Source organism: Epinephelus fuscoguttatus, linkage group LG16 (assembly GCF_011397635.1).
Source record: "Epinephelus fuscoguttatus linkage group LG16, E.fuscoguttatus.final_Chr_v1".
In the NCBI taxonomy this organism is placed as follows: Eukaryota; Metazoa; Chordata; class Actinopteri; order Perciformes; family Serranidae; genus Epinephelus; species Epinephelus fuscoguttatus.
The window spans coordinates 31,061,172-31,074,861 of NC_064767.1; positions in this window are offsets into that span (position 1 = coordinate 31,061,172).

Sequence of the window (13,690 nt, forward strand, 5' to 3'; positions counted from 1 at the left end):
GCTCCATGGAGTGAGAGTAGGTGTGAAATCTGCTGGAATACTTTAGAGCTCAAAATGGAAACAGCTTTGATTTTCAAATTAATGTAAAACTCTGTTTCATTTCCACTGTTATAATTGCATCATTTCGACTTTACATAAGCTTAAAATTGCATATTGATCGTTATGAAAAGCTGCTGCAGTATGAGCTCCGTCTTCTCTTCATAACAAATGCTGAGACTGAGAGAGTCCTTGCCAGTAAGTGTATAAAAAGCTATGCTTGTTGGTCAGAAACTTAAAGAGAGTTATATTTCTGTTGTTTGTGACAAGTGCTCCACATTCTGTACACTGTCACAAAGTGTCTGATTGTGGTTGATGGTTTGATGTGAAAAAGATCCAACTTTGACACAGGAGACCTGGAGCTGTCTCCCACCAACAGTGACAACGGTTTCCTTTGAACATGCCTTAAAGCAGTAATAATGTATTTTTTCTGACTGCCTGTGGGCAGCACAACAAGCTGCAAACACAACCTTGACATATCTCCTTATAAAGTTGTTAACAGTTGGCCTTTTTTAAAAAAAAATGAAAAGTTACCATCTTGGGTTATCACACAGGTATAACACACACACATTACATACCTTACAGATTGAGCAGGCATGATTGCATCAATAGCATTCATTTCATCAGTCAAGCCCACTTCAAATGTTATCACCTGTTGATTTGGTTATCAGCCTTATAGATTTGGGTTACAATTGGCCTGCTACACCCAGTAGGTTCAGAAGGCCATAATTAGCACATTAAATGGCCATGTTTATTGTTTAAAAGTGACCCCTAGTGGTTATAGTAATAATGATGGAATAAGAAAAGGATGGAACAGAATAAAGTAAGGTGCAGTCCTGGTAGTAAGACTGTAAAAGATGGTCAGGATGGTGGATGGGTAATAAGAAAACTGGATTTTCAGGGTGCCCAGTTGCTCACCTGGTAGTATCGGCACCCCACGTACAAAGGCCATAACCTTGCTGCTGCTTAAATTCCTATCCAGTTAAGACAAAATGCCAAAAAAAATCTTAAAAAACAAAACAACCAAAAGTCAACGCTGACTCATTTTTTGTCTCATCACATCACATCACATCACATCACATCACATCACATCACATCACATCAACATACTTTTTTTAATGTAGACCTTTATCTTTTTGTCTAAATGTAACCACGTAGTATTGGTGCCTACACCTAATGAAACTGAAAGTAAAACCTGACAAAACTGCGAATGATGACATCTGACAATGGCCATTTAATAGGCTGACAATGGCCTTCTGAACCTGAAGTTGCCAGTAGGTGTAGGAGGACCTTTCTATCGCATTAAATTGAGGCTTACATGCACTGATAACACCCATACAGTGAAGTGATAACATTTGAAATGGGAGAATCTCAGATCAAGAAAGTTAAAAAATGCCTTTTTTTTAATCTCCCTGGAGCTGCATCACCATCACCTGCAATTTTTTTTTTGTATCTGTGGGTGAAGCTTTCATTATCTGCATTGCATTGTGAGGACAATAGTGTCCATCAACAGCACACTCAAATTCAAGCATTTTTAAGTATGCATAATGACTTTTTTGAGGACACTTAATTTTGTCATTGTCCTAGTGTGAACACACTACTACTTAAATTATGCTGAAAATTTCTCTGCAGAATGGATTTGGGACACTCCTATGAATTTTTTCCCTTTGAGAAACACACAGCAGTGAAAAATAGATCATAGAGCATTAGTTGTCACTAAAAGGTCAAGTAATGATGTCACATAATCTGCTTTTTTTCCATAAGCACTCATTGTGTCAATCTAGATGATTACTCCCGTTTAATGGATGTAAAAGAGGAGACGGATGTTATCACTGAGTTAATCCCAAGGCATCTTTAATTGTCAGTCTGGCACAAAATGAGTCCCTGTCCTAATTTATTTGACTTAATTTATCAACACGTTGCCTTTCCATTCACAGGAGAGATCACTGGTACAGCCGTGGTATTGGTTTCTGCCTACACACTTCTTTTAATGCTAATGCTTCCTGAGGTTTGACAAGAAAGCTCTACCTGCTACATTTCAGTTCTGATCACAGAGTAAACCATTTCATTGCCCGCTGACTTAAAAAAAGCAGGCACGCTGACAGGGCTGCAATCTGGAGACCGACAGGGATCAGACAGCTGACTGCAATCAGTATCCCACTCAGACTTCTCTCATTTCTTCTATCTCATTTTCTCTCTTCTTGTCTGAGTCTCCTCTCATCCCATTGCTGCTACCGATTAGCGTAGCAGCCAGAGCTGATGATATTTTGTTTGATGGTGAGCCTTAATGTTATCTTTGAAGGACTGCAAAATCCTTGGGTTTTCAAGAGGACAGAGTGAACATTTTCTAATGACAGTGTTTATAACCCATCTCTCTCTCTCTCTCTCTCTCTCTCTCTCTCTCTGAGATGTTTCCACCCCACCACATAAAGTGCAATCTGAAAATAGCAAGAGGACTGATAAGGGATGGGTATAACAGAGTAAATGGCATGTTGAAAGTGACGAAATGTTTCCCCTTACTTTCCTGCCTTTTTTATCCACATGGAATTCAACAAGTTAACATACCACAGGAAGAATGAGAGAGATATCTCAATGTGATGACAGAAATACTAATTTACACTTTCCTTAACACCCACTGTTAACCCCATACCCAGCATGTCAAGCAAAGGGAATGAAAATCAATGTGTTGAAATATCTGTCTTGGCAAAACAGCATTAGAATGGATAATAGACATTAAAGGGTTTGTTCAACCAAATACAAAAGCCAAAAAAAGATATAAGAGTGATTCACAGACCCCACATTAAAGGACCCGTCACACCTCGCCTGGAAAAGGGAAACCAGAGACTCCTAGAGCCAGAACTGGGGAACTCACCAGTCAGCGCACAGCCCGAAAGAATACATGAAGCTACCCCCCTGTGGATCCACCATCCACAGGGATAGACATGACTGGGGTCGAGGACCTATGCATACTGACGACTGACATGGCACACGTGGCAGAACGTCATCCTTCTTGGGTGGGGGAGAAACCAGAACCCACGTGGGAGGTAGAGTGGTACCAACTGGATGTAGTTTGACTCATCTCTTCCCATGGCACTGGGTCTGGAACCAAACTCCAGGAAAGAGGTTAGACTCTTTCTCTCTGGAGTTGCCAAGATCCGTTGTGTGGGTACAGGGATGCTCACCCTTCTCAGGCTGATTGTTAGAATTCTCCTCTGAGAAGAAGAGGGTTGCCCTTATGTCACTGGGGTGTGTTTTGTGCCTATGCGCTGTACAGCAGTCCAGAGTATCCAGCTTTCTTTGAGTCTCTGGTTGGGTCCTGGAAAAGATACTGCCTAGGGACCCCATAGTTCTGTTAGGGGACTTTAACACTCACATAGGCAATTACAGGAAAGAGCTTTGTTATTGCACTTCAGTGCTTGTTGTGGACTGGCCTTAACAAAGAATATCTTTGAGCACAGGCTGATTGATCAGTACACTTGGTACAAGAACACCTCAGATGGAAGACTGATGATTGACTTTGTGGCTATATCATCAGATCTGTGTTCATATATCTCAAGGTCTTGTTCATGAGTGTGGGTAAAATGGCACGTGAATTGACAGGTGGATCGGTACAGTGTTGGCGGTAATGCAGATGTTGTACGGGACTGTTGTGGTTAAGAGGGAGCAAAGCGAGAAGGCAAAACTTTTGATTTACCAGTCATTCTACGTTCAAGCCCTCTCTTATGGTCATGAGCTTCGGTAGCGACCAAAAGAATCACAAGAACAAGTGGCCAAAATGAGTTTCTTTCGTAGGGTGGCTGGGTTCATCCTCAAACATAGGCTCTGGAGCTTAAACACCCAGAGCTAGCTCGGAGTGAGGTAGTTCAGGCATCTGTTCAAGCTGCTTCCTGTGGGCCTTCCTTTGGAGGTTTTCCAGACATGTCCAGCTGGTAGGAGACCCTCGGGTAGACCCAGAACAAACTGGAGGGATTATACATCTCATCTGGCCTGGGAACACCTCAGGATCCCCCAGGAAGAGCTGGAAAATGTTGCTGGGTAGAGGGACGTCAGGACTACCTTGCTTAGCCTGCTGCTACCTTCATATTAAAAGTTTACCAGGAGTGGGAGAGATTATGTGCTTTGAGCCATTAGAAGATTTTTAATTTGATACATCTCTACAAGAAGTTTTGTGACAGTAGTTCCAAAACAGAAGTGACTAGAAACAATTAGTGAATTAAAACATGAGCCATTATTTGAGAAATGACGGTGTTTGCAGTATACAGCTTTTCAGCACTGGTGTGGGCGGTTATTGCCATATCTATTCAATGTCAAGATGTTTTCACACTCTATACTAAAACACTAAAAGCGTTTACAGTATTTTTTGTAACTTCTCAGTGGAAAACAATTGCAGAAACTTTTGCCACAATAACACGGTTTTTCTTACAAAGGCGCAATGTGCTTTTCTTGACTTCTATCTGTCATTATAAGCTTCAACAATGCTTTGAACATTACAGGCCCTTGACTCTGGGTCTGCAGGCTACACAGTGACAGCTGGAGGTAATTCACTTTGCTTCATTTTGCTCCCTGTTAACGGCTCATGGGATGATAACGGCAGCGCAAAAGCTTTAATCATATTCCTCTGCCTTCAAGAGAGATATTGCTTTTTCTCACAGTTTATTGAGTGGGTATGGGAGGGGTGTGTGCGCGCGACAGAGTAAAAAGGCAGGAATGCAGGGCTGGGTTGAGGGATGCGTGTGTGCGTTTGTGTGGCTGGTAGGTGTCATGGGTGGCTGGGGGACATGTATCATCGATCCACTACTCGGGGCTTCCTGTACATGAGGTGGCATTAAAATGATCCATGGCCTCTTACCCGGACTAATACCAGTGATATTGAGATATCAGACCGCTGTTTTTTGTTCCTGGCAGCGGGGGGCACACACCCACACCAAAGCTTATACACACAAGACAGGAGGAGAGAGTTCTTCCACAGGGGCTGAGGTGATAATCTAATAGGGACATTTGTTTTTGTCTCCCGCTCATTCCTCGCCCCTCTCTTCCTCTCTCCTCTTCAAGCTCCGAAACAAAAGCTCTCGTCTAGGGGGCCCGCTGCTGCTGCCTCTGTGGCATATAAATAACAGTCGCACGACAGCGAAACAAGTGTAGCACACGCCATCTGGCCCTCCGCCGGTGTCTGCCTCAGTCACAGAGATAGGCAGGAGTGGCGTATAGAGGGGGAGAAGGTGGGGATTAGATGATCAGAATGGCATCTCTGCCTCAACACAAGAGGGAGGACGCATGGAAGCCAAATACAGAATGTTTTTTTTTTTTTTTAACACACTTAAAATAGCACAAAAGTGCAAATTCTTGTTTGAACACAAGAAAATATGCCTCCCTTAGCATGTGTGGTAGAAGGTTTATCAGAAGGTACAGCATGAATTATCTGCCATATGTATAATCACCTCTGGCTACAAATCAAATGAGTCATTATAAATCTGTCCACAAGCAGGATGTGGGCTGGAAGCAAACTGCCCACATACAGTAGATTTTCGTACATCAAGCTTCTCCGCAGGGTTTAGTTATGTAGATTTAGGGCTGTTATGGCAGAAAATAGCAACAGTTGATGCATGCTCTTTGTTTGTTTAATGCTTTTATTCCCCTGTCCGGTTAAATCTGTTTTTACTCTATCAAATTAAGATGTCTGGAAAAGGCAGGAGCTCATTACCCCCTTGTGATTGTCCTCTAATTCATTTCTCTGATATCAGCCAGATATTTTTTCCGCACTTCCATGAACCCAGATCGATTCTTTGAGCAGAGCATGTTCCATTACCGAGAATTACTCATCCATTGATGGGCGAGGAGGGATATTAATCAATGTAACCTCTATAATTAACAACCTTGTTATTCTTTCGAAGCCAAACAAAATGAGAATTTGGCTTTGTTTGAGGCTCATTATTAAGAGCGGCGGAGAGCAGACATTATACATTGCTATTGATCATGTGTAGAGACAGGCCTACACAGTCAATACTCACAGCCAATGAAGAATGGGCTTTTTTATGAGTGCATCCTGCAGAGGAAAGCAGTTTGCCCCTTTATCACATGTACACAGCTCTAGGAATGTTTGGTTAGAAGTGCAAAGTAACAAAGTGCATTTACTTAAGTTTCACTGCTTAAGTCGTGGTTGAGGTGCTGGTGCTTTAATATTTATGTTTTTGGTAACTTTATTCTTTGATTTCCATCTCATACTTGGGTCTGATGCCTTTAAACAAATACCATAAAAGCATGACACATTACTTTATATTAAATCCATTTACATTGCTGTGGATTGGTTTTACTGTTTTTACTGTTTAATGTTTGGTAGTAAATATTTCTCAGTAAAAACTGTCGATGGCAAAGTGAGAATAGCAATGCCACAAGAGAAAACACAGAGTAAGAGCAGATTGCCAAATTGCTTAAAATGAAAATTTCTGTTCTTTATATCATACAGTGTATTGGATGCTGAAATATTCCTAAACACAATGTATTTAGACTTTAGATTTTCTTTTGAGTGGATAATTTTTTCTATTTTGATCAAGATTCCTCTGATCTTAAATTGTCCTTTGAGTCAACAAACACGTGTCAAATATATCACTTAACATTTTTAATCTTAAACTACTCATTTTGTCATACTTTCAAAATTCAAATCACTTCAGTCAAGTGTAACACTGAGCACAATCTTTACCTTTATCATCTGTTTCTTAACTAATATAAGTGACCATAGTCAACTATGGCTAATGTCTGTAAGAATAAGAACAATAATACGAATAAAAATAAGACAAGAATAAGAATACATGTTATTTATATAGCACCTTTCAAAACAAAGTTACAAAGTACAGTACAATAAAACTAAACACATTGAAAACACAGGAGAATGAAACAAACTAAAATGTCATGAAATGTCACCAAAGTAAAAAATAAAATAAAAAAGGCCAAAACTAAAATAAAGATGATAGACAAGACTTGAAATCAATAACATAGCGATAAAATAGACAGACAGCTCAGATAAAATCAGGTTATGCTTTCTGATAAGAGTACGTTTTTACAGACATTCTTATTTCCTTGAGCAGGATGTTCCAGAGCCCCGCGGCCCTGATTACAAAAGCTCTGTCCTCAATCAATAAAGGGTATATTTTCAGAGTTATTTTGAGAATTCTGCTTTGTTAATCTCTTTGACCTACTCTAAAAAGTTGTACTCCATGTGAAAAGTGTAGTCAGTTTATATGACACTGAGCCTGTTTACACCAGGTATTAACATGTTGAGTGATCCAAACAAAACTGAACAGCTGAGGCACATCACTGTTCACACCTGTGTCCATCTTGTATTTCCAGCTGACCACTTGTGTCCAGATTTCATCACTGCCTACATCACTTGTGCCACAAATATTACGTCCACACTCTTGCTAGCTGCTTGCTAGCATGTGCACTAGTCACGTTAGCGGGTGTGTCGGTACAGCATGAGATATCCCTGTCACAATTCAGCATGTCTCCTTTCACTGGGCAAAACACTGGACAGTCACGCAAATTTTTCTTCAACTTGACATAAAATAGGCAAGTTAGCGAATGTTATCGCGCTGTTGCAAAAAACAACCACCACGTCCTGCATGCGTCCTTGTCTGGGATGCACCGAGACGCATTAGCTTTACACTACAACACATATGTGGTCAAATGTGTCCCAGACCACCTCGGCAGGTTGGATAAATGATCAGATAGTAAAGCATTTTGGTGTTTGCTGACACTTGTATTTAGCGCTGTCTGTGATTGGATCACATGAGACCACCAGATAGAAACAGGGCCTCAGTTGTAGATCTGGATCTGAGGTCCAAACAGCACTGAAAAATCTATAGCAGTGAACGACGAGGGCATACGGCAAACATCAGAAATGATCACTCTGTATATCAGATAACATTTGACACATTAAAGCAGTATTGATTGATTATTTTGCCACTTGGGGGCGGCGTGACAAGTTGTAAACACAACATATTACAGCCTTATAAATTTGATATGGCTGACAGGAGAGAGACTGAACCAAAACAGTGGAGTTGCAGGCTGTAAAACCAAAACAGTTGAACAGAATGGAATAAAATTCTCTGTGCAGCTGAGGGGAACTGCAGAGTTGGGCTCTGAGTGTTCATCATGACGAACAACACTCTCACATTGTACATAATCACATGACTAATTGTCAACATAAAAATATTGATTAGTGCTGCTTTAATGTTTGCAGCAGATTCTTGGCAAAATTTTGAATGTCATATTTTAGGGTTGTTGGACACTAATTATCTTATGTTATTTATTTATTACTTTTTTAATTATACATTTTTGGATATGTTGCCTGACCCTTAAAATGTTACCCTGCTGCTCGGTGGTTGAGGTTTTGAATTTTGTGAAATAAATGCTGTTTAATGACCTGTGACTCAGGTCACAAGTTAATGGGCAGTGAGGGCAAGTTCACAAAATGCCAATAAAATTAAAATGAAGCAAGAAATAACTCAGTAATTAGGAGTCACATTTTTTTTTTACATTTCTGTTGACTTTTATTTTTTTTAATTGAGGTGTCAAATATTCTCTCATGCATGGGAGTCCTGACCTCTTTGGGCCACTGAGGTGAATTGTGGCAGCTTGGACTGATGGAGTTTTTGCACTGCATCGTGGCTGCAAATATGGATGGAGTAAAAATATCTACTTGAATGTGTGATATAGTTTAAAACATATAATTATTTTTAATTCTTTAACAAATTATTTAATCAAAACTACACTACTAGTGAAAAATATGCTTATTTGCAAATATGCAAACAAAAAATATTTTAATCAACTCGGATATATTCAGTCATAGATTAAAAATATCCTTCAAACCAGAGCAAAGGTGCTGTAGACTTTATTACAATGAAGTCTGTATGTAGTTACCACTTTCATCACATCATTACACCTGTCAGTTAGGCTGTGAGAGATCTCTGACAGATAATGTTGGCAATATGAGCAGTTGTGATAATCATGTTGGTAATTTAATGGGAGCACAAGTGACACAGATAAATTGCGCCTGTTACTTGTGGGGTTAAAAGATGCAAAGATTTATTTTCAAGAGTGTGAAAATCAAATTATGAATGAACCTCTGCAGTCTGATTCCCCCGGGATTGCATGTTGCCTGTTAATACTGCTGTAGTATCTGTGCTAATGAATAACAAATGTCTGCTCCTCGTATGTTAATCAGACCACTCCTACATTACTGTCTCACACACACCTCTGCAGACACACACTTTGAAAAAACACCAAGTCTTGCAGAGTGAGTATGACAACTCGGGAATGCAGAGGTGTGTTTACACGGTCAGGTTTATGAAACAGGAGAGCCCACTGAGAGGCAGAGTGATGGATTGGCAGGAAACATTATGGATAGGCAGATCAGGAGGGTGGAGGGAGACAAGACCTTGCGCATAGAGGGCCCTATTTAGATGGTCTAAAGCGGACGGCGGAGGGCGCATAATCCATGTGGCGAGTGTCATTGCTATTTAGATGCAGGCGCAGTTGTCATTTTCACACACTGTGCCCTCATCGTCTAACTAGCAAATGAACTTGCGCTTCTCTGGGCGTGTTCGTCTAAAAATGAGGAGTGGTCAGGCGCAGTCATGGCGCGTTGCTAGTTAGATGACGGGAAAAGCAAATGCGCCAGTGACCAACAAAAAGCTGGTCTAAACTCAACGGCGCAGTATTTTGCTGTTAAACAAGTTAGTAATATGCGTCTCTAGGCGGGTGCACAACGCGCGTGCACTCTGCTCAGACACACACGGAGCAGCCACACATATGCAAAAGATCACAAATAAAAATATGATTACAATGTGAAAGGTTATTATTGTGCACATTACAATATTTATCAGAAACACGTCTTAATGGTCAGTCATTAATCAGAATGATCTAATCGCAGTAATAATGATCATCATAATCCGGGAGGTCCAAGCTGCAGTGTCCGAATATACGGAACTGCGAGCAGACCTCCACCGGCTGATGATACATAGCCTGTAAAATGAACTTTTCTTTCCCAAATGAATTGTGATCATTTTGGCATGTAAATCACAAAATCAAAGATGTGAAAACGTTTCATAAGCTTTATTTTGACATAAACACAACAATAACCAGCTTCTGTGAACTAAAAAGTTCAGGATGCTGGAGAGGGAGATGGGCTCTCTAACCTCTAACCTCAAATCGAAACTGACGGTTAGTGTCAGTTAGGTCAGCAGTTGCGTTGTAGGCTAATTAATTCATCAGTAAGTGCCTGGCGCACCATGTCTGCGTTACATAGCAACTGTGACAGCGGAGTCCTGAGGGAACTATTTTTGTTGGCGGAAGACAAATAAAATGCTTAAATTATCTATTTTGTCCTCATTTTTCAACATTTCTTAATCAGCCTTGCTTATTTAACTGTTGAACTGTTGTATAAAAGCAATATCACACGAGAGGGAGTGATGTTGTACTGTGATATCGTCACGGCTGTGATTTGGTCGTAGGCACGAGGCCGCAACATCACTCCCTCTCGTGTGATATTGCTTAATTGCATAACTTACAATTTGTTGACAGCGTTTCTCTCGTGCGCGCGTGCTCTCTCTTTCTCTCTCGCAGTCTCACTCTGTTTCTTTTCTTTTGACTTTTCTAAGATGACAGATGCTGAATATATACTCCCTATCTGATGCTGTGGCTGTTTGTGGTTGGCTGAGAGGGATGTGAACTTATTAGATTGCTGCTGTTCTTAATCAGTCAGGTTGGGTTTCCATTACGTGTGCCAAACGTGCCAAATGGTGCCAATCCCCTTTGATCTGACATCAGATGTGACGGGACAGTCGATATAGAGGTACATTTATCGTCTCCTCAGCTGTAAAACGCTCACTCTTTCCAGTTGGTAGGTCCGCCATCTAACTAGCTCTCCGCTGTGCGCTCCAATTGCGCCTCTCTTAAAGGGAATGAGAGCTGACACTCTGATTGGCTTATGGAATGATACGCCCAAAACACACCCATGACTAATTCACAGAGTAAGTCCAACCCTTTTAGACGCACAGCCTGAAAATGCGCTGTCTAACTAGAAAGTGACTAGGACACGCCCATGCGCCGCACGCCGTCCGCCGTCCGCTTTAGACCATCTAAATAGGGCCCAGAGTGTTTGGTCTCTCAAACTCATAATCCTCAATAAACAGTGTAAACTCAGAAAGTCAAATATTTACTCCGAGTACCCCCACGCCTCTGCTCCTCTCGGTCTGCACACTACTCCAGATAAATAAACTTTTATATCACCAAGGAGAACTGTCAATAAAGTTTAATAACATGAAGGTCAGTTCATAACTGGATCTAATAATAATCTACCCCTAACAACCACGATGGATAACACTGTAACCCTAACCCCCCCAATCCCTCCCCCAGTTAAGCTCAGCGAGGAATGGACTCTTGCTCATCTCGTCATGTTTTGGCTTGTCCAACTAGGTGGCTACTGTGTCCTGTCCTGTGCATGTCTCACCCTGCGGCACATGTGCCCTGACTATGCTATCATCTGTATGTTTTTTTTAGTGTATAATCCCCTGGAATCCCCTGTGTTTATGTTACCTTAGAATGAGCCATTTATATCTGCATTGGGAGCTGGTTCTCACCCATGTTGTCCACCATGTTGCAATAGCATGTTTTTACAGTAGCCCGGCCAGAACGGACAAACCAAACACTGGCTCTGGATAGGGGCACTTGTGTTTTCATGTTGGCCACTGTAGTTATCAGTCCTGCCGTCAAACCTCTGTAAAATGCATCTTGAACCTCTGTGTCAGAAATAAAGTGAGCACACATTCAGTTATCAGAAAAAAAAAAAAAAAGGTGAGCACACATTAGCAGGTGCTGGGCTAGCGGCCCATTTGTGACAAGCCAGTGTCAGGAAAACACTGATTTGTAACATAAAACTGCTTTGTTCAGTGTTTTTACCTGTTTTTATCTCCTGGTCTGTTCGCTTTGGAGAGGAAGAGACCTCTGTGGATAATTCAGCTACTGTTAAAAAACATCCTGAACAATGAAGGAATCCTAACTGGGAGTTCACACTTGGCACATGAGGGATGTTTCAGTAGGTTGCAATCTGCAGTCCTCACTGCTATGCCACTAAATCCTACACACTGTTCCTTTAACCACGAGTAATTAAATACAAAAGAATGTATTTAAAATTTACACAGTTTCTATTTCTCACAGGAAATGTTTCAAAAGCTAAAATGATCAGATCTGAGAGGTTGAAGTTAAAAATCTGTACATAAAACATTAATATTTATTCAGATTGTGTTGTGTACATTTGAAAAACTATTTTGTGTTTAATTGCTTGGTATTTTTGTGTGAATTGGATCACAAAATTCTGCACAGGTGGTCTTACACATTTGCAAAATATAGATTTAATTTGTAGATCATGTAATGCACATTTGTGATCATTTTCAGTCTAATTTCTCTCCATAGCTTTACTGCTAATAATGCTCAATAATTATGCAAGAAATAGCACAGACTTGGTATGAAAACACAGGGACAATCCAAAACTGTCTCAGGCACAGTAGGACGCCGACTTTGCTGTTGTGTTGACTCCCATGTCACGTGATTTAATGGTGAAATTACAACCCTGGTCCAAAAATTGCTGATATAATTCGATGGATATTTTTCCTGAATACATTTTGGCTCAGTGATATTAGAACTGGCAGTAAAATGTGGACTTTAAGGACTATTCTGTCAGGCTGCAAACAAGTTTGAGAAAGTTAACATTTTGCTATCAAGGTTATAGACTAGATTACATTAATAGACACTGGTGGAAACCTTCTATTTTTCCCATTATGTAAATTATGTTGCACAAGTTCTCCAGTCCACAATGCATTAACTGATATGGCAGCATGTGATAATAAGCAGTTTGTAAATCAGAACACATAGGAGAGGACAGTCTCATAGCTTGTTAGACAGGCATAATAAATATATGTATCATAACTCCAACACATGCAAGATACCTCAAGGTCTAATAGACAAATAAGACCAAGGCTCAGTGGTGTGTTTCATGTTGCCATTGCTTCCTGTTCCAAAGATGATGTTGCCACCAGCTCCCTTTAGTCCCTACGATTTGTTCTCTTTTTGTCTTTCTGGGGGACAATGTGTGGGAGGACAGTGAAAGAGATTTTTCTAACTGTCACGATGAGAACTTTAGTTTTGCTTGTACTGAAAGACAACAAAAAACTGCCTTTTCCTGTTTATTGTTGTGCTGTAAAGCTATTTCTATTTCATGCAGAATACAAATTCAGATATGAGGACTGGTGTGGTTACATTTTGATTACGGGAATGTTATTATTATTGTGCTATATCCATCATCAATCAACCCCGTCTCCTACAAATAACATTTATATTGCAGCCTGGATTATGTTTATTAGCAGCAACAAGAAGAAGAAGAAAAAATAAAAACTCTGTGGACATAAAGGAGAGGGGAAATGCTGCAGTCTATTATGAGGTCAACAGACCTGATCCATACCTTATCATAAATATTGATTTTCATTATCAATGATAAACCTAATTACTAAATGAAATATTGTCTGAAACAAGAAGAATGACTATAATTCTGTTGCTGCTGACACAGACCTCTCAGATGTGATACTGAAACACAACACCAGCC